Here is a 21,389-nt window from a genome sequence, read left to right as displayed (position 1 = left end):
GTTTGCAAGGTTTGGACACCTCAGGATGTCGCCTTGAAGGCATTCAAAGCCTTACAAAAGGCTTTTTTGTTTTTTGTTTTGACACCCCTGGCCAATTTGAGCATGTATTTATTCAAGGTCCTTGGATTGTCCAGTCCTCTCTTCTGGTTTTTCAGTGTTGCTCACAATTTTGTTGTTTATGATGATTGCAAACTTAAGGTACCCATATGGGTGGAGTTCCCTGGGCTTCCTATCCCATGCTGCTCCTTTTTGCAAGCCATTGCGCAAATTGATTGACAAGCTTGTTTGCCTTGAGCCTGACAAGTTTTTCTATGCTCGGCCCCAACATAGGGTGTGTGTTGAGGTCGACCTCTCCAAGGATCTCAAAGAATCAATGAAAATACAAATAGGTGGTACCACTTTCACTTAGAAGGTGCTTTACCTAAAACACTCTAGAATACTTGCTATCAGTGGCAATTTGCGGATCACAAGATTAGGTATTGTCCACTATTGGAATGCAATCGTCCACCAGTCTCCAAAGCCAAACTGACTTCGGTCGCCAAAAAAGACGAATGGACTACAATTGTGGAAAAGGGCAAGGGTACCATTGCGGCTAAGGTAGGCTCTTTGCCCTCGGATAATGGAAGACCTAGTTCAAGCTTCGTGTTATTAGAGCCTTCAGTCCCCTTGCTTCCATTTCTACCTATTCAAACCCTGGTGATCAGGGGATAGCAGGCATTCACACCCCTGACCCTCGCCTTTTGTGGGTTTGAGCGCCACAAGCGGTGTCAATGATTTCATCATAGACCCTTTGTCGTTCTCGCAGCCTAGAAGGTTGCGATGAGGTTCATCATAATGCGGAGAAGATACAACAGGGCATGGAGACCCTTCGTTTGATGCTCCCACATTTTTGCACAACTTCTCCTTTCTTGGGGACGAGGATGACATGCAAGCTGGGTTACCAAGAGTTGTCTTTCGTGAAATGTGTGGGCCTTGATAGGCCTCCCTAAGAAATATTCTGTTTGAGACACTAGATGTCGACTTGGTCATCCTGATGTTCTTTGTCTTCAAGAAGCTAAAGTTGTTGGGTTTCTTCTCACTTTCTCCTGTTGTGTTGTTTGGTCGGACAATGCCTTATTTGCTTCCTAGCATGAGGTTGGATGAGGTGGCGTTGTTACTCTTCTCTCTCCTCATTTACTTCTTTTGTTATTTCACATGGCTTTGAGCCCATGTAGAGGATTGTTTGGATTTTTTTGTCTTTTTAGAATCATTCTTTTGTTTTGTTAACATTTATGCCCTTAATGATGTTGAGCGTTCACACCTGTGGCATTGGTTGGCAGATCATTTGTCACCTGTGACCTAGGTTTTTTGTGGGGATTTCAATATGGTTGAGTTGGCAACTAACAAGGAAGGACTCTTTCCTTTTCGATGGGGAGCTGGCGAGCGAGAGGCTTGGTTTTACATGTAAAATAAGCTAGCCCTGTTTGATCCCAATGCTAACCACCGTCGGTTTGATGGGGTTTGGCATACCTGGTTCAACTTTCGAGTTGGCTTAGACAGAGTATTAAAGAGACTTGATAGGGCTTTGCTTTCAACTTAGTCATTTTTTTTCCTTCTCACATGAGGATGCTTTACCTATCACCCCTTTGCTAGATGTGACCTTGTCAGATCATTACCCCATCCCCTTTTCCATCACTTGGCACACTGCTCAACCTTGTCCTTGCAAAACCTAGTTTTATCTCAATGCCTCCTTGTTGTCCCATCTGTCGGCTGTTGCCCACATTCTTCGAGTTTGGAATCTCGAGCCTCGACCCCACAACCAGGGTGGGTAGATTCAATGGTGGAATGATGCCATTCTCTGCACTGCGAGATTTCTTCGCATTTACAATAGACAATTGGTCATATACCGTAGAAGATCTTATGAGGCCACTGCTAAAGATCTGCGCATGGCCTCAGAAGCCTTCGTTATGAATCTGTTTGATACGGATCTTCAGGTTCGGCTTGCCAATCTTTGACACCAGAAACAAGTTCTAGACAACTATGTTGCCAGGGGAGCTCAGATCAAAGCCCGTCTCCATTGGTTGGAGGTTGGCGATCAAGCTCTAGAGAATTTTTTAATGCTGTGCAGGCTCGCTATTCGGCTATAGGCATCAAACGCATAAAGGAAGACTAGTAGATGCTTTACTGACTTGCCTAGCATCCTTCAGGCTTTTGTGCATCTCTATGAGGAGGTTGTCATCAATCAAGGATCCTCTGCAGCGCGTGACCAGGCTCTTCAAGCCTACCTTGCTGTTACTCCCAATAGGCTTGTTCCTGAGCAATATGCCTTTCATGAGAAAAAGCTCACACTTATTGACCTCAAGGAAGCTGTCATCTCCATAGCGGATGATAAAGCCCTTGGTTGTAATGGTTTCCCATGTGAATTTTATGAAGTCCAATGGGATGATATTGGCCTTGATTTGCATCGAGTGTATAAAGAAGCTTACAATTCTCAATTCTCATTTCCTAGGCAACATTAATAAGAGTAATATCAAATTCATACCTAAAGCCAGTGATCTTGAGGAGCTTTGCAATTGGAGGCCTACCTCTTTGTTGAATAAGATAAGATAAATTTATTAATGTCCAATAGGAGACCAATGAGGGTCTAAGGGACAAGAAACATTACAAAGGGCAAATACCAGTAGGGGGAGCACCAAAAGGCGTCTGTAGAAAGAATGTGAAAACAAAACAATAAAAGAACTAAGAAAAGAAATAACAACTAAGAACTCCTCGGGGGAGAAGTAGTCCATAATGGAAAGGTGGGCATTAGAGTAATCAATTACTTTGGAAGGTTGCCTTTGAGGTCTATTAGAGGGACGCTGTTGAGTGTGATCCCTGCGAGGTCTCATAGATTTGGTGTGAACTAAGATAATGCAGGGAGGCTGCTTCAATCCTCGGGCAGTGATTGTAGAACTGAAGAAAGAGGTGATGAGCTGCATAGGGGTCGATGTTGAGCAAAGTTGGAACTGTATAGTTTGCTCGCAAAGCTGCATGGACTCGTAAAGATAGAGTGCAAGACAATGTTGGTCAATATTTGAAGAATGAGGAAAGAGATCGACACTCTCTGAACAAACAGTAGAATCTTCCTTGGATCTCATAGTAAATGGGACAACGGAAAATAAAGTGAGACTCGGTCTCAACCTCACTGAGGTGACAAAGCTGACAGATCTTGTCCTCCTTGCGGATCCAGTGATCAGTCTGTATACATAGCTAGTGAGATCCCAAGGAGATACGAAGAGCGTGAGGCCAACAACGAGTGAGGTACCAGGGGCATAAGATGATCCCATCTTGGATATCAAGGAAGTGCTCAGCATAGAAGGCCATACACAAACGGAGCCCACCTAGGGGATTCCTCCATGTCATGATAACATACTGTTCTTTGATGTCAAGTCTAACATGCTCATTCAACTCTCGTTGAGATGGAAGATGATAACTGAAAGGGGGGAAGACTATCCAAACTAATACCAATCGAGCTCAAGAGGGTAGAGACTTGGGTGTACCAGCAATGAGGCCTATGGCCAGAGTTTGAACCCGCAACCTTCATAGAGGAATAGTAAGCCAAGTAGGAATATCTGTGACGATCGTCAGAGGAATCAACAAATCTCCAAAGCCGGTGAAGAAGGCAAACTAAATCAAAGATGGTCCCAAATTTGAAAGGGTGAGCACCAAACTCTGCTAGAACAATGTTGTGTGGTGTGGACCAGTCACATCTGATAAAGCGCCGAAGGAAAAGAGTTTGGACTCTCTCAACAGAGGCCCAGTCAGACTCCAAGAGGGAGGGGCCCAAAATAGTAGAGCCATAAAGGACAGTCGACTTGACCATGGAGTCAAGAAGGAACATCTTAGTCATGGTGTCTTGGAAGTGGTGTCGAAAGCACTGTCGCTCAAGAATAGTGAGGGAGCAGTAAAAATGGAGGTGTGATGTCCTCAAACAATTAAAGACCATAACCCGAGTCTTGCCCAAATTTACAACTAGCTCATGTGAGTTGCTGAAAGAGGCCAAGTCATTAAGGAGCCGCTAAAGACCATCGGGGGAAGATGCTAGGAGAATCACATTATCAGTAAATAAGAGAATAGAGATAAACACCTGATGTAAGTAACAACCATCGCCAAGGAGCGAGCAATCACAGAGAAATGCCTTAAGCTAGTTGATGTAGATGCAAAAGAGAGTGGGGGAGAGAGGGCAGTCGTATTTCACCTCGATAGTGCTCTTGATAGGGTCAGAGAAGCCCTATGGGGTCCTGTATCTACCCACAACACACTCGTATAACTTTATAATAGCTGTAAGGAGAATCTCTGAGATCCCAATGTCCTTAAGATGTTGAAAGAGAGAAGCTCGAGGAACAGAGTCGAAGGCTTTGCGAAAGTCAACAAAACAACAATAAACTTTTGTCGAGCCTCCTCAACGATGGCCTGTAAGGTCAAAATGTGATAAGTGGTCTGGAAATCTGTACGAAACCCAGCCTGACCCTAGCCCAACAATGTCACTGATCGAACTCATTGGATAGGATATCATTCAACACAGTCATATAGAGTTTGGCGAAGGTACGCCCAACCATGATGATCTTGTAGTTCTCGGGGTCAGAGTCTAGTTCAGATTTATGGATTAGATAGATAATATGTTGTGACCAAGAGTCGGGAAAGCCAACACAAACCACTTGATTAAAGAGCACTATAAGAAAGGGACCTAGTTCTGAGATACCCAATTTGAAGAATTCAACTTGGAATCGTTTCTCATTTGGAAATCTGCTACTGTTCATAACTCTAATTGCCTCACAAATGTGGGAAAAGGAGAAGAGGTGACAACAGGTGGGGGAGAGGATGAGATGGAGAGGGGGCTGGCCAGTAATATCATAAAGGGTGGAGGTGTGGGAGGCAAGGGAGCGAAGGTCCAGAGTGGGGAGAAGATTATTGCCAAGGCCCTCTCCCTTACAATTTGGCATCTACTCCCTTAGAGTGTTTGTCCTGAGCAAACTAGCTTCATTAAGTTCAGATACATTCTGGACAATATTATTGCTGTTTGGGAAGGTATTGAGTGGGCTTGACAGTCCAAACAACAAACCTTATTTCTTAAGATTGATTTTGCCAAAGCCTATGATCGGATTGAATGGCCTTTCATTTTGGCCATGCTTCAAGCGTTGGGGTTTGGCCCAATCTTCTTGTAGTCAGTTTAAATGCTCCGTGGTGATGCCTCTGCTTGTATTACCATAAATGGTTGGAAATTTGAAGCCTTTGGGCTCTACAGATCTATCCGCCAGGGCTGCCCTTTAGTGCCTTCTCTGTATGTGTTGGCGGCTAAAGGATTTGGCTATCTTCTTGCTAATGCTATCTCTTGAGGTCTAGTGTGTGACATTGCTCTTCCAGACTCCACTAAACAGCTTGTGAATGGTCATTTTGCCGATGATTCCTTCCTCACCCTTTTGGAGGATGAGGATAATATTGCCAACGCCTTACAATGCTTGGATATTTTTCGCCTTGCCTCTGGGCCTGCCATCCAATGGTACAAGCTTGAGCGTCTCTTAAAAGATTTCCTCAGGGCCTCTAATGCTGTGCATCACAACTTTGAAAGAGTTGCTTGGGATTTCTACTGTTTGCCCAAAGACTTTGATGGTCTTGGACTGCTTCCACTCGCAAATAAGGGATTGTCCTCTATGCTAAGTGGATCATTCAAGCTCTCACTAGTGATGAGGCCTGGGAAATATTGTTGTGCCATTGCATATCTTTAGGCTTTCTGATTATTTGGCCTCCTTGGAAGGGGATTGGCTTTCAAACCCTTCTCGTGATCATTGAACTTGTGCAGATTCAAGGTACCTTTGTTGCCAAAAGCATTTGGAAAGCTTGGGAAGCCATCAAGCTGTGGCTTTGCTGGGCTAGCAATAGGTTCAAAGATGGGCTCTCTATGAACCAACAAAGCTTGTGGTAGTCTCCCTTGTTTGTCGTTCAAGGTGTTCCACTGGCTAAAGTTCAAGGAGCTAGTGCATTGTGGTTACTATGAAGGGTAATTAAGACACCCAAAGATTTGTTTTCCTGGGTTACCACGAGCCTTTGCTCATGGGGAGACCTGCAAATTCAGTTCGAGCTTATCCTTCTAGATCGACAAATAATTGATCTAGTTTCAACGATGTCTCCCCATATGTTACACAAGCTTGGAATTCACTCATCTCGCCCTTGGTGGAAAGATTGGAAGTGGTATCCTACCACTCCTATGACTAGTTACAAACCTAGGTTGGGCTATTGGTGGCTGGTTCCCCACCTTCCGATGGTTGATACTCTCAATTAGTGTTGGCATTTGCAATTCTCACACAAGACTTGGAGTCTTAGATTTGCCACTGTTTGGAACACCATCATGAAGCCAAAAATAGCTCACTTTGCCTTGTGCCTCCTTTTCCAGGGGTTGCCTTTGGGCCCTCAGCTTCGACATCTGGGAGGCCAAGACCCAAGATGTCCTTTTTTTGGTTAGTCGGAAAGCTTCCTTCACATTTTTTGGTTTTGCAGGCAAGCCCAGAACTATTGGCTCTAGATCCATGATTTTTTTTAGCCTTTCTGCCCAAAGGCTTTTACATGGCATATGGTTGTGCTGGGAGATTTGCCAAGACTTCCTTTCAAGTACTTCTGGATATGGCATGCTTTTAGAATGGAGGTTTAATTTACTATTTGGAAGGACCGCAATGCTATTTTATTTCTCACGACTTTCTTGATATACATGTTGCTATGTACTCGAAAACACACATTTGTAATAATGTCATGATGCAGATTCAAGTATAGACAGATAAGGTCGCGTTGGAGGTCATTCACTTGCAGGAGTTCTTAGCACATTGGGGAAATGCCCCTTGTACGGTTGCTAGGGTGCCACCAGATGCCTTATCTGGTGATCGTACTCCTCCTCGTAGTCGCCAGAGAGGTTGAAGTAGTTTTGCGCACCGCTTGCATACTCCTAGAGCATAGCCTCATCGTCACTCTCCTAGTGGCGGTTTTAGTGGTCACCGCTGCTCGACATCGCCTCCATGGAGGTTGCGTACAGGTTGGTCCCCTGTGGCTCAGCCTGCTACCCCTGATGTGGGCTGGCCTTTTGTTCATAAAGACCCTAAGTGGGCTTTCCCTTGGTTGGACATAGCTATCTCTTTGCCTAGGCCAGAGGGAGAAAAAGAAACTGATGATGCTGCTACTACCCTTGCTAATGGTTGGGCTTCCACTAAGCCAACTACCAACCCCAAGGACTTCTGGGGTTTTGATGATAAACATCCTCCCTTGGTTGGCACTGCTCTTGCAGCCTGAGGGCTTTATGTTTTCTGTTTATGTTTTTTTTTGATGAACAATTGTCCTATCTAGCTTCGTGTCGAGTGAACTCGCGAGGTGATCTTGTATCCCCCTTTTTTTTGTGAATATGTATCTTTAATATGTAATTAATAGGAAAGGTCTATTCATCAAAATTCAGCCTTTTTGCTGAGGGTTAAGATATTTAAAAAATAGAATAAAAAAGAAAAATCATCTACCACAAGACAAAAGAAATTAGTAAGGCTCTACAACAAAATGACTCAGAACAATTCCTCACTAGCTCGAGCAATAAATTGACAGGTGGCTCACTTCTCATTCGTCCTCTCCTACGTGTAGGCATTATCTCAAGACGTCGGCTAGATAATGCTCAAGTTGTGGTTTCCATAGCTATAGGTGCACATGCTATGATAGATGCCAGTAGTCAGTTTTCCTTTTAAAGCATTTTATTGACTAGTCAGACAACCATCTAATTGTTGCTTGTTGCAACTTGCATATGCAAATCTCTTTGATACTTGTTTTATTTATACTAGCAGTTGCACCTAAATGAGGTGCAATGGTTATGCTGATAGGGAGATATGCTTGTGTTTGAAAGAGAAATGTTGTGCTCATATTATCAAGTGGAATGTAAGAAAATTTGTGTTTTAAAAAAACATGGTATTTTTTTTATTGACCCATATTACCTATTTTCTACAAAAAGTTAGCCAACAAGAATTGATTTTTGCCTATTGGTAATAATTTTAAAATTCATTGTTTTGCAAAAATTAGTTCCTTTTGATTCACCTTTTGTAGAAAATAACTAATTTGATATCAACTTCATTCTACGAGCTATAAGCATACATAAATCCTAAGTGCTAACATTGCAAAAATAAACCATCCATATTGGCAGCATTGCACGACATTCCTAGAGATTTCTTAAGTCAAAGTCATTAAATGGCCTTTGCATACAATCAACATCCACCTATGAAGATACTTAAAACTACAAACAAGCTAGATATAATTATAAGGAAAAAAGAGGAAGCTTGTGTGCCACAACTCTCTCTATAACAAACCAATCTATTCATTTCTCTCTCGTAAATCTAGAGATTTAGCATTTCCATTTCTCACTCTTGTGTATTTCAGCTACAATTTGGTATTGGTAGCACCTAAATGATTTAAATTAGATATTAAAATTCTTCATTTTACAAAAATCAATTCATGTTGGTTCATCTTTAGTTGAGTCGATTAAAAAAAGAACGATGCATTTTGAAACACAAGATCTTCTGCACTCTAGTGGATGATATGAACACAACATTTTTATCCTCATCTTTTCATCCCTAAGGTAGACACCATTAATAGAAAAAGAGATATTCGCTGTTACCAATGCACGTGCTCTCCCAAATTTTCCCTTGCCCCCAAATATATTGTACAAGCATATCTTCCTATTGACATAAATATTGCACCTTATTTGTGATGTTTAATTACAAATAAACTTTCCCACCATTTGAACTTTGTAATGTTTTACATTTTGTCCATCTTTAATCATTGAGTAGTCTCCCAACAATTTGATAGGATATTTGTAAATATTTTAACATTTTTTTTGTAATTACCTAACCAATCATAGAGGTTGAGATGTTCATTGATACGTTAACACTTTTGCTTCAAATTTATCTATATTGTTCATCAAAGAGCTACTTGAAATAACAATATCTTTATATGCCCTCATATTTGTCATACCTTAGAACTTTAGTAGAATAAAGAACAATTTAAATACACTATTATTATCTATAATTTTATCTAATAATAAAAATAAAAACCTATGACACAGTCATTAGAGACTTTAAAGGTCATGTGATTGCAGCAAAATCATCTCCTCTCTCTGTGGGTTTTAATAAAAAAGCTGAGGCCCTAACCTTTCTTTTTAGTTTGGAACTTGCAAAATCACTATCAGTATCTAAGTTGCATGTTGAATGGATCTAACCATTATTATTAATGCGTGTACTAAACATCAGATGTATAATTGGTCCATACAGTATATATTGCATCAAGTTTGGTCTCTTGATTCAATCTTTGAATGTTACATTACACATAATTATAGAGAAGGCAACCTATTAGCTGATTGTTTGGCTAATTTGGGTATTGATGGGGTTTATATTAACTCTTTACTTTCTCCACTTAATCTCCTTGATTTCCCCAACTTGATTAATTTAATGACAAAATAATATGTTTAGAATCATGTTCAACCCTTCTCAAATATTATTTGATAGGAAATCACGGCTTCTCTGCAATTTCACATGTTTTACTTTTTTGGATTTCACTTGTTCTTTTGAGATATTGTATGCAATTTAGGGTCCTAGCTTGCACTTGCACCAAATGGCCTTTTACTAATATCACGGTCTCAACTGGAATTTTGGATGAAGATCAATGTTGGAAACTTTTATATTAGTTTTTGGCTTGCCTCTTGGTCTTTTCTCTGGGACCAAATAATGATTGGATTAATAATTGTCTTCATATGATTTTTTGGCTCTTTTGTAATCATAATGTTCTAGATTTGGGATTCACAATGACAAGAATCATTAGTGTTGATAGATACTCTCTCTAGATGGAGTCCTTCTTCTTCTACATCCTTTTTGTATTAGACAATGACCAGCGTTTTTCTTTTTTGGTTCTTTTCTCTGGGAGCCATTTTTGAACTAGTTATTATTAATATAAATATAAAGTTTTGCTAAAAATTAATAAATAATGTAATTTAATCAATATTATAAAATAACCCCGACTTTAAACATTTATAATAATTTTCTATATAAAATATATTTTAACAAAATCTATTACCCACACACACATATATAGTTTATAAATACCATTCATTTAAAGATTTTTACATAAATAATTATAGTTTAAGTATTCAAATAATATATTCCAAATTGAGGTGTTATGAAAAGACTAAATCAATTTATATTTTTTAAAGGAAATATTAAAAATAATAATATCTATTTAGTAAATTATAGTGCAATATTCCCCTCCATTAATAAAATCTAATATTGATATTCTTACTTGTAATAAATAGGAATGATATATAATAGTTAATTGATTTTTTAATAAATAAAATAAATTTATACATTAGGTATTCTAAGATAATTGAGTAGTAGATAATTATCAATACAAATTATATTTTTATCAAATCTATATAAATTAATCATTAGTTAAATAATTAAATAAATGAAAAAATATAACCACCACTGATTAATAACTAATTACACCGTAGGTGTTCCCAATATGAAGTGAAGTACCCGATTTAGAAAATTGAGGGTTAAAAATACATGCAAATGCTGGATGACCATCGAACAAATCACAGTCATTCAATTGACTATAGCATCATAAGGAATTGGGAGCGTAGGAATTTACTTGTCTTGGGCCCGCCTTAGAGATTTGACATAACAAAACCCAATACACCCACCTCTAATATTTATTAAATGATTTGACAATGGAAGAGATACATTGCAAATAAATAGCATACAAGAATAATAAAGACACCCCCTTCATACCTCGCTTGATGCAACCAACCACCAAGGACTGTAAATGCGCTGCTCACTTGGCTAGCGACTCTCTGCACTCTCCACTGCTTGGTAGAAATGGATATGTGGGCATTGGGTAAAGAAGTGGAAGAGTAGTGAAGGCATATGATTGAGCTCTATAGGGAGGCAAAAGGTCATATGGAGCTCCATTACAATGGGGTGTTGCTGAACACTACTTGCCCCTCTCAACTTCAACGCTAAACCTATTTATGTACTATAACAACTACAAGATATTAATAGTGTCGGAGTATGCAATGCTATGTGAGATAAAATCATCCTTCTCGTCATTGTGGAGGGTGAGAAGAGTGACATTTATGAGGTTGAGGCCACTTGCGCTGACCATGAATCACCTCAAAATCACTACTTTTAACAACACCATTGATCGAGCTTCAAATGTCATTGCTTCCAATCTCTTTCCCTCCCACAACTATTATAATATGTTAGAAGTAGGATGCTAACATAGACATCTAGGTCAATAACACTACCATTGACGTTGCGATTAGGACTGAAGAAGGAAATAGGGATGAGCCTCACCATGCAAAGCTTTCTTTTCTTCATACTGCCAAGCTAAAAGCCAAAGCATCCCTACAAGAAGACTCGTGGCTATATAATGAAATCACGACGCTCAAGAAAAAAAGTTGGGGTCATTTAGAAAGAGCTGGACCATGAACGCGTTACGAGAGCCTGCATTACGAGAGCCCACCTAGAGAAAAAAGTTGGGAACATCCCTAAAAAACTAAAGGATTATGAGTTGAAACTCAATCAACTTATAATGGATAGCGAGCAGAGAATGGAGCAGGTTACTTCCAGTGTGTGCGTTGTGGCGACCAGTCTAGGCAAGAAAAGCAATGAGGAGATCATGTCTCTAGGCACTGTTGGGGTAATGAGTGAGGAAAAAGATCGCTGATGCTCCTAAGGTTCCTATTTCTGCTACAGTTGATATTATCCAGAGTATTGTAGAAGCAAGCAAGAAGGTCGAAAAGAGCATCAAGGAACTGCTGTAGGTGTTGGTCGTGGTTGCTAGTTTGAGTGGATTTGCTGGTTCTATTTTTTTATTTTCTAGCTTTCTGTTTAAAACTATAGGTTCCAGGTCCTTGTAAAACCTAGGTGTGTTTGATTTAAACTTGCGGTTTCAGGTCCTTGTAAAACTTTGTATGTTCTAAATGTTGGTCTTTTACTTTTGTTAAAGGGTTTTGGGTCCCTTCAAAACTTGTTTTTACCTAAATCTAAAACTATTACAATTTGTCACTATCTTAGAGCATGAATTTTATACAATATTCTTTGGAAGGAGGCTGAGTGGTTGGTGAAGCACCATGTGCATTTCACAAAGCACAAAGTACAGTTGGTGAATGACAACATAAATCCATATATTTGACATAAAAAGAATCAACAGTTTAAGATTGTGCAATGGTCCTCTAGTGTCTTTTGTGGACTATGGACCATTGAGGTCAATATGAGTTTATCAAGCTCATATAAGGGAATGCTGAAGATGATTGCGCATTGGAGTCATTAATTCCATAATGATTGTGAAAATATCGAGTGAGCAAACGTTGAGAAGTAGATGGATAAAGACCGAGTTCCTTAATTTTAGAAGAATTGATTATAATCCATAGCTTTCTTTCTATTGTTTATCCATTTGCAATGAACTATGTGTTACATCAAACAAGTGACAAAATGCTATTATAGCATTTGAGCGAGTAGTTAATAATTTACCATCTTACATGTTTAACATTTAATTAATTTGTAGTTTTTATGAATTATAAATTACAAAAGGTCTGACGATTAGAATAGGATTTTTTCGATTGGTTAGAAAATTATAATTTATAAGAACTTTTATTTAGAGATTTAAAGAAATATAAATTGTGCTTGATTTTAATTAATTGTGATGTACACAATAGTTAGGTTAGTTTTTTGTTTCACGATTGGAGCTCTATTCAACATGTTAGTTTTAATTTTATCCCTTTTAATAATTTAATTTATTTAATTGGGTTCTAGTTTAAATTCAAATTTTCTTTTAAAAATAGTAGATTGAGTTATAATAAATGTGTACATTACTATCTACTTTAATTTAATTTTTTGTTGTGAAAATCTAAGTATTAATTAATTTAAATATTTTTTTAGATAATATAAATGTAAATAAAATATTAATTTTGGTTTGTCATAATTTGATTTAGTAATCACATAAGAGAGAATGTTGTGAAACGTTCACTCAAAAATATGTGTGAAAAATGGCAAGCAGAGCAAATAACATTCATGCAAAAAATGCAAATTGTTAGTTTGTGGTGACTGATTAGGGAAGTACTGTACATACTCTATAAATTATTCGAAAAGTACGGATCAAGAAAGTATTGTACAAAGATCTGTTGCAAAAACATGAGAAGAAAGAAGATGATTATGTAGTGCTAGATGATACTCTAAAAGATGATGTTCCAGCCATTCCTCATGATGTGCAACAAACACAACAAAAAATACCACACACACCAGTGAATGTTAGACTGACAACAAGGTAAATTAGACTTCCAGAAAGATTTTCTCCCTCTTTGTCTTCTATTTTATTAACTGATGTTCGTGAACCTAAATGTTATGATGAAGTTGTGCAAGTGGATAATAAGATTTAGTGGGAGTCTACAATGAAAGACAAAATGGACTCTTTGCTGAAGAATAAGACATGGGATTTATGCAAGTTGTTTGCAGGTAGAAGAGCTTTACAAAATAAATGGGTTTGTAGGTTAAAAGAAGAGGATGGAGGTAAGAAAAGATTTATAGCCAAGTTAGTTGTCAAAGGATTTGCATAGAAATAGGGCATTGATTTTGATGAGATATTCTCTCCTATTGTTAAAATGACTTCTATATGTACTATTTTAAGTATTGTGGCTATTGAAGATTTGCATTTAGAGCAGCATAATGTTAAAACAACCTTTCTTCATTGTGATTTGGATGAAGAGATATATATGGCTTAGCCACAGGGTTTTGAAGTCAAAGGTTAGGAGAACTTAGTATGCAAATTGAAGAAAAGTTTATATGGCTTGAAGCAAGCACCTCGACAATGATATCTAAAATTTGACAGTCTTATGCATGAGCATGGATACAATAGGTGTCATTTAGATCATTATGTTTATTTTAAGAGGTTGGATGATGACAACTACATTATTTTATGTTTATATGTTGATGATATGCTTGTAGTTGGGTCTAACATGGATCAGATTAAGGGGTTGAAATGCCAGTTAGCACATGCATTTTCTATGAAGGATTTAGGGGAAATAGAACAAATCCTTGGTATGAAGATTTGCAGAGATAGGAAGAACACAAAATTGATGCTATCTCAGGCTGATTATGTTGAGAAGGTGTTGCAATGTTTCTCTATGGAGAATGCTAAAGTTGTTAGCATACTTTTACTTGATCATTTGAAGTTGACTAAGAAGATGTGTCCCAAGACACAAGAAGAGGAGGATAAGATGTCAAAGGTGCCCTATAATTCAGCAGTAGGAAGCTTGATGTATGCTATGGTATGTACAAGGCCAGATATTGCACATGCAGTGGGAGTCATTAGCAGGTATATGAGTCATTTAGGAATTGAGCATTGGAATGCAGTCAAATGGATTCTCCGATATTTGAGAGGAACATTCAATAAGTGTTTACACTTTGGGGGTTCTACTACTGATTTACAAGGCTATGTTGACTCAGATTTGGCAGGGGATATTGATACCAGGCGGAGTACTACAGGTTATGTATTTACTATTGGTGGGACAACTGTGAGCTGAGTTTCTAGGTTACAGAAGGTTAATGCTTTATCCACTACAGAGGCAGAGTAAGTTGCTGCTATAGAGGCAACCAAGGAGATGATATGTCTTCAATTAATCTTGGAAGAGTTGGGACACCCTCAGAGGAATAATTATTTGTTTATAGATAGTCAGAGTGTCATTCACCTTGCAAAGAATTCAGCTCTATATTCAAAGACCAAACACATACACTTGCGGTACCATTTCATTCGGTCAGTTTTGGATGATGGATAATTAAAGCTGGATAAGATACATACAGATGATAATCCAACAAATATGTTTATAAAGGTAGTAACAAGGGAGAAGTTGAACTCCTCTTCAACTTTGGTTGGTCTTCTAGACTGAATAAGAATAAAAGAACATCAAAGTTCAGGGTGGTTTGATCTAGTGGGAGCCCCATGTGGTAGCGGTATTGCTACAAGATCAGTCTCCAAGTGGGAAATTGTTGTCTAGTATGGAGTCTAATCAGTCCCCAAGTGGGAGATTGTTAGTTTGTGGTGACTAATTAGGGAAGTACTTTACATACTTCATAATTTTTTTTTTTACCATGGCCAACGTTGTTGACAACGTATGGTTGACATATGGCTAACATGTTGTAACCCTAAAGTGGCATAAAAATACTTGTATAAAAGGGCTTAGGGTTAGGGATTGTTTAATTATTGTGATGCAAAAATTGGTTCTTGCAGTGGTATTGAGCTGTAAGGTATTACAGATTATAATCAAGTTGTAATCACTGTATTGTAATAATATTGGACTCGTTGTTTGGTGGACGTAGCCCAGGGATTGGATGAACCACATTAAATATTGGTGTCGTGTTCTTTTTTGTGTGATCTATTATTTTCTGATATTGTTTATATTTGCATGTAATTGTTATTTCTATCCTTAGTTTAATCCTAACACGATTGTTGTGATAAAAGACAAATGACTATGCGATCAAGGTTGGAAAGCTAGGAAGATAGTGCTTTTTGAGAAGAAATCAAAACCTAATGTTTGTTCAGTGTCATATCCATTGCCAAAATTCAGAAATCCTAGCAAGAAGAGGAAAAAGTTGGGGAGAATTCGCACCGATGCACCCCGCTTCAATAACAATCTCCCTACAAAAATCAACTACACTATTAAAAGATCAAACCCATTTTTAGTTCTAGACAAGCAAAGTGGATTGGAACATCTAGAAGCGAAGTGAATAAACTTCAAAAGATCAGGAGCCACTCCAATAGAAATTTCGGCAAAGAATGCAAAGAAGATAGGATATAAGAATTTGACAATAGTAGATGGGAATGTCAACACCAGATCCACTTTGGTCTTGAATAAGGTATCTCTATTCCATTTGAATCGAAGAAGATTAGTTAACCTCTAATAAAACCCCAATTTCCTGATTATGAATCTTCCAAACTTTTCAACTCCCTAGGCCCACATAGTATTCACCCTATCATTTTCTCTATGAAAAGCCTTGATAATCAAATCTAGTTTTTCAATCTCACTAAATACATAAAACAAAATAAAAATGCTTTGGTTTCTCAAAAATTAGGTTTTCTATCTGATTCCTTCACGGATCCCCCAGATCTCTACAAGAGTCACCCTAGTAAGACTAAGATCATAAGTCTCAATTCCCGCTCTGCTACACCCAATACATATATTCCTCCTCATCACAGAAGCTCTGCATCTAAATATCCCACTCATCCTGACAATCAACCCCTCTTGGCTCCTAAACCCAATTCAAACAAATTTAAGGAAAATTTCCTTATTATTAGTAATCAAGATAACAAAGACCCTTGGTATGAGTGTCAAAATGTTGGTTTATTTGTATTTTGGAATGGGCCAAAATCTGAAAAGATCAGTCTCATCAATTGGTTACAAGAATTCAACAACAGCCAAGTATCTCTCACCATTATGATATATTAGTATATATTCACTATAGTGATGAATATGTCAAAAAATACTTTCTCTTCGTCTCTGACTGTTATTCTAAAGGTTATGTTGTGAAATTCTTTGAGTGGTCATCGAATTGTAAGGAAGAAATATTAGACTTCTTGATCCCAACCTAGATTTCCATTCAATCACTCCCACTGAAACTAGTACATGTAGAAAATATCAGGAAAATAGGGCTCTTAATGGGTGATTTGATTGGAATGGATGCATCTTTTAAATATTGCAATAACATCAAACTTTTGATCAATTGTAAGGTAAATAATTTGGAATTTAAACCTATTAAAGTAATAATAAATAGAGAAATCTATCATTTAAATTGCCATAGATGTGAAGGTAAAATCTTAGAGATAATTAGACTAGACAATGAGAGGAAAATCTTCTTTAAAAAGTTGCAATTAATTACGAACCTTAAAAATACATTCCCTATGATGGACATAAGGAATTAGAGAGAGTATTAGAGGAATCGCATATATGAGAAAGGTCTCTAGAAGATATGTCAGGATGCAACAGGGAAAGAAAAGCCAATACTTGAGAGTGGTGTAGTAAGAACATATAAGACAACAAGGCCAAGTCCATCGATAAAGATCAGAAGTAACCTACCTCTAACTCCCAAGGAAGTTTAGAAGAAAGCAGTAGAGATAACACAAGAGGCTAAAAAGAAAGAATCTCAAAACATAGAAGAGGAAAAACTCCCAATTTCAGAAAACAACAAAGAAATTACTAAATTACCAAATATGGAGGATTGTATAGGAATCAATCCTACTTAAAAAATATAGACTACTTATGTAAATCAAAGTTCCAGAGAACTTAGTAGAGAAAAAGGGAAAGTTAATCAAGATATGACTAATATAAGATGACAAGGAACAATCATCAGTAGCCAAAAACTCAAGAAAAGATCAAAAAAATTTAAAAAGGACAAGTATACAAGAATAATAAATGAGGTGAAAAATCATCAGGAAAAAATTCGAAACCTTAGGAAAAAAAAGCCATTGGATAACTTGGTCAATAGTATCGAAGAAAGAGAAAACCAACTCTTATTTGTAGATGAAGCTTCATAACAAGGAAAGTTTAAGTATATAGAAGAGGAAATGGAAATTCCACAGAAACAGATAGAAGAACTTGTGAAGGAAACTAGAATATCCAATAAAGAGACAATAAACAGGTTTACTAAATTTTGGCAGACTCCATACACAAGAGCAGAATCCCCTGATCTTAACTCCAATGATCACAACGCAAAGAGAAGTGATCAGAGCAAGAGTGAGAGAACCTTAACACAAGAATTTCAAGAATTTTTAAACAATGATTCGACAATGGATGAAGACTTGGAAATGACAATTTTAGATGAGATTGAGAAAGATAATTTGGAATTACTAATTGAGGAACTGATTCAAGTACTTAGCTTTGAGAATATAGACAAGAGCAGTAAGTCACAGAAAGAGGATCTAATGCGGTGAGTTTGAAAACTAGGTGGAGACAAAAACTCTTATGAAGACTTAAAAAGAGATTTACTAATTATTGAGGGTAAAGAAAAAAATAGCAAAACCTTACAGATATCCGAAAATGCTCTAGTGACAGATCAAGGTAATGACTTTGAGGAGAGTGGCATCAGGAAGTTACCATTAACAAATGATAGACTTATAGAAGATCAGATAGACCTTGCAGAACAAATATTACAAGAATTGAAAAATGAAGATAAAGATGAAAAAGAAGGAAAATAATCCTAAATTACTTTAAATGTGTAGGGGAACATAGAGCAGCTAGGTATTCAGATGAACCAAGAAGGGATAACTTCTCCTAGGTATGGAAAAGTGAAAGCTAAAAGAGGTAGGAAATATCTTAAGGAACTCAGAGAAGCTGATGGGTAGGCAAAACAGTAGCAAAAGATCAATCAGTTACTTAATCTAGGGAAGGGGAAGATCCTTCCCAAGGAAGCATGAAGATCACTACTTGGAATGCTAGGGGCTTAAACACCCCTAGTAAGAAACAATTACTAAAACATAACCTAAAACAATTTGAATATGAAATTATTATACTACAAGAAACAAAATTGAATAAGGAAGAAGGAACCAAGCTAGAAAAGAATTTAGGTAGTTGGAACGTTAACTTACATGAATCTAGAGGAGAATAAGGAAGAAGGAACTAAGCTAGAAAATAAGTTAGGTAGTTGGAACATTAACATACATGAATCTAGAGGAGCATCAAGAGGTTTAGGTATGATTTGGAACCCCAAGAAAGTCACTCTAAAAATATTAAAATCAAATAACTTGTGAATGAGCAGCAGAGTCAAAAGCATCAAAACTAACCTACAGTTCATTTTCATAAACATTTATGGTCTAGTCTATAATACAAATAAAAAAACTTAGGGGATGAAATTAGTATACTTATCAATAATTATAGTAATGATGTATCCTCTTAGGTGGGGATTTTAACACTATCTTAAATATAGATGAAAAGTTTGGTGGCACCTAGCAAACTTCCCAAGCTTCAAAAGATTTTAAAAACTAGTTTGACCTTAACAACTTGATCAACATCCCGCTTAATAATGGGAAGTTCACATGGAATAATAGAAGGAAGGATTTCTCGTATATAGCTGAGAAATTGGATAGATTTTTTCTCAAAGGAGAACTAAGTGAATTAAATCTCAATATCCAATCCTCAATTCTACCAATAGTAGGATCAGACCACTACCCTATTAGAATTGAACTCTAAATCATTTAAACTTGTTAGAAACCCTTTCAAGTGCAAAAAAATGTGGTTTTTAGACATTTTTTTTGGAACGTATTAAAGAATGGTGGAATAAAGGTAATTTTAAAGGTTCTAAAATTTATATTTTTGTTTCCAAAATGAAAATGCTTAAAGAAAACAAACATAAATGGAACAAAGAGCACTTTAGTAATATATTTAAAGAAAAATTAGAGAGTGAGGAAATATTAAAAGAACTAAATTTAGAAGTAATTAAAAAGGGGATGAATAATGATAGCTTTTATCTAGAAAAAGAAATACTTGCCAAGTAGGCAAATGTATCGGAAGAAGAAGAAGTCTTTTGGAGACAAAAGTCAAGAGAAAAATGATTAGAAGAAGGATACCAAAATACAATTTTTTTTCATAACTCCAACCTTCATAATAGAGCCAAAAGAAAAATACTAAAAATCAAAGATCCACTAAGTACTACCACTGAAAATCTAGACAAAGTAGCTGAGATTTTTGTGAGTCACTTTCAGAACTTATTGAACAACTATGATTGCTCAAATAGGGTAGCTCAAGCAAAAATGCTCGAAGCTATACCTAGAGTGGTTACGTTTAGAAGATAATAAATCATTAAACACGAAGCTATGCCTAGAGTGGTTACGTTTAGAAGATAATAAATCATTAAACAAAACTATCTCCTTGCAAGAAGTCAGATTGGTGTTATTCAACATGAACCCTGACAAATCTCCAAGTCCAGATGGAATCATTAAACAAAACTATCTCCTTGCAAGAAGTCAGATTGGTGTTATTCAACATGAACCTTGACAAATCTCCAAGTCCAGATGGATTCCAAACATTCTTCTACCAAAAATGTTGGGACATTATTGGTGTTGATTTGTGGAAAGCCATTGAAGCCTCAAGAAATGGTGGATCATTGTTATTTGAAATCAATTACACATTTCTCACCTTGATTCCTAAAAAAGATGAATTTGAAAACCCCAAGGATTTTAGATCTATAGCCCTATGTAATACTATCTATAACATCTTATCAAAAATTTTAGCAAATAGACTTAAATTGATTCTACCCAAGATTATATTAGAAGAACAAATTAGCTTTGTTCCAGGTAGATCGATTCTAGATGGAATACTCATCATACAAAAAATGTTACATTTTGCCAAGAAAAGTAAAGTAGCTAGCATGTTTATGAAATTGGATATCCAAAAAGAATATGACATGGTTGATTGGAGGTTCTTATTTAAAACCTTAGAAGACTTTGGATTCTTGCACCAATGGATTAATTTCATCTATCAATGCATTTCTACTACTAAAATTTCAGTCCTTATTAATGGAACCTGTGAAGGTTTCTTTGACACTTCAAGAGGTATTAGACAAGGAGATCCCTATATCTATTCCTATACATTATCATGGCAGAAGCCTTCAATAGAGAAATTACCAAGGCACATAATGAGAGAAAAATAAATTGAATTACTATTATTGAAAATGTCTCCAACATTACCCATCAACGATATGCAGATGATACCATTTTGCCAAGTGAAAGTTCAACAAAAGAGGCCCTAAACATCAAGTCTATCATTCAATAGTATATGGAAGCATTGGGTCAAAAAGTGAATGCAACAAAATATGAAATCTTTTTCATTAACACCAAACTTGAAATGGAAATGCATATCTACGACACCATGGGGTATAAAATTCCCACGTAAATACTTAGGAATTGAGTTAGAAAAAGGTAGTAAATCTAATAAGGCATGGAAAAGTACCTAGATAGATTAGATGCTAGGATAGGAGGATGGAAAGATAAATTTCTTACAAAAGCTGATAAAGTTACCAAGATTAGATCAGTGTTGTCTGTTATTCCTTCGTATCCACTCTCCTATCTTCTTTTGTCTAAACATATCAATATGAAGTTTGAGGCAAAACTTAGAAGCTTCCTTTGGAATGATTGTCATCACTCAAAAAAATTGGCACTCATAAGATGGAACAACATATGTAAACCAAAGGAGCTTGGAGGTTTAGGTATTAAAAACTTAAATTGGAAAAATGAAGCATTAGGGGCTAAACTCACCTGGCGCCTTTTTGCAAAAAGAGATTATAAATGGGCTAAAATTATGTTTGACAAATATCTTAATG

Source organism: Cupressus sempervirens, chromosome 8, assembly GCF_028749045.1.
Source record: "Cupressus sempervirens isolate cs-2001-9-10 chromosome 8, ASM2874904v1, whole genome shotgun sequence".
Classification (NCBI taxonomy): Eukaryota; Viridiplantae; Streptophyta; class Pinopsida; order Cupressales; family Cupressaceae; genus Cupressus; species Cupressus sempervirens.
Note: the sequence above shows the minus strand (reverse complement) of the source record.